This window comes from Bactrocera dorsalis, unplaced genomic scaffold (assembly GCF_023373825.1).
Source record: "Bactrocera dorsalis isolate Fly_Bdor unplaced genomic scaffold, ASM2337382v1 BdCtg548, whole genome shotgun sequence".
NCBI classification, from domain to species: Eukaryota; Metazoa; Arthropoda; class Insecta; order Diptera; family Tephritidae; genus Bactrocera; species Bactrocera dorsalis.
Window position 1 is genome coordinate 1 of NW_026038598.1, and position 1,749 is coordinate 1,749.

The window sequence follows — 1,749 nt, forward strand, 5'->3', positions numbered from 1 at the left end:
TGTATTTATTGTGTTACCTTCATCTGACTCGGTGGCTTCACCAGGAACTTCGGATGCGAATATTTTGATCTGATGACAAATTTAAGAAATTATAATTCAAATTAAAATGTGTGAACAAATCATTTACATGAGTTTCTTCATCGGATTCGGATGCTTCTCCTCGTACTGGTTCTGTCATTTGTAACCCTTTACTATCAGCTCAAATCCAAATTTTTCATGTACAATTTTAATACAAACCAATAAACTTTTATGACTAATTCACATAGAACATTTGCTTCGATTTGCATCATGTGCTGAACACAATGATCGCGACAGACTGCAAACGACATCTGTTAAATATTAAAATACACACGTTCTTACGGACACAGTTATTTTGACAGCTGCAAGACTACACGACTGCAGGCCGACAGTTGCCGCTCTCGCTAACTTCATGTGCTGAACACAGTGACCGCGACAGACTGCCGCAACACGTTAGTGAGCTGAAAATGGCGTTGTGAATCCTACTACATGAACATTTGTGAGAAGGCAGCACCATAACAATGGCCGGCATGTACTTTAGACAACACAGCCCTCCATTTTGCATGTACACATTGTGGCCATACTAATATCTTTCACTTCAATTAAATTTTTATATTTTGTTCATAGTGAAATTTTTTATGCAAAAAATAAGTAAAAAGGTAAATATTTTTGTTTTAAATTATCAATTGTTATTACAAATGATATAATAGAGCTATAATAGAGCTATTTTATGCTTTTATTTGTAAAATAACGTCAAGTTAGTTAGAACTGTGAATAATTTTACATATGTGGCATCACCACTCTACCTCATCTCTCTACATTCAACTCTACTATCGTCCTACCGTCTTTGGCAAATATAAGAATTGAAGTTAGCGAGAGCGACAAGTGTCGGCCTGCAGTCGTGTAGTCGTGCAGCTGTCAAAATAACTGTGTCCATAAGAACGTGTGTGTTTCAATATTTAACAGATGTCGTTTGCAGTCTGTCGCGATCATTGTGTTCAGCACATCACACAAAGTGAGAAAAATTATATGTGAATGGACCTTTATTTACATTTAGGCCAGAACAGAATAGAATCGACGATAAATTGATGGAATCGTCCAGGCGCGAAATTTGTAGTTGCCAGAACGTTCGAATGGTGGCTTCGTTAGCGATCTACTATATAAGGGCTGCCGGATTCAATTCTAGTTAGAGTGCTGCCGTGTAAAGAGCAATTGAGATATAAGTAAAAAATTGAAAGCTAAGATTATAATTAAGAAAGCATGAAGTAGTTGTAATTAGAAGTAAAGGTAAGTGTATAGCCATTAAATTGGTACTTTAGGACTATAAAACTTTTCTCTCAAAATCTCGCAACTCGTTGTTGCTATCGTCCAAGCCTCTGCACCATATTGCAGAACGGGAATTATGAGTGACTTACAGAGTTTGGCTTCTGTTCGTCGAGAGAGGACTCTGCTTTTTAATTGCCTACTCAGTCGGAAGTACATGGTGGTGTTTACGCTGGTTCCAAGATAGACGAAATTATCTACAACTTCAAAGTTATGACTGTCAACTGTGACGTGAGTGCCAAGTCGCGAGTGCGACGACTGTTTGTTTGATGACAGGAGATATTTCTCCTTGCCCTCGTTCACTGCCAGACCGATTTGTTTTGCTTCCTTGTCCAGTCTGGAGAAAGCAGAACTAACGGCGCGGGTGTTGAAGCCGATGATATCAATGAAGAAGTCGCACGATAGGGA

The 1,749-nt window shown here is 38.5% G+C and overlaps 1 long non-coding RNA gene across 1 annotated transcript; it reads right to left on the reverse strand.

The window, feature by feature from the left end:
* Positions 1–17: 17 nt before the first annotated feature.
* Positions 18–1,743, reverse strand: LOC125780320 (uncharacterized). The gene is made up of 2 exons (XR_007423729.1): positions 128–1,743; positions 18–69 (listed from the first exon to the last, which is right to left on the reverse strand). It is a non-coding gene; the product is annotated as an uncharacterized LOC125780320 (long non-coding RNA).
* Between the last annotated feature and the right edge of the window lie 6 nt (positions 1,744–1,749).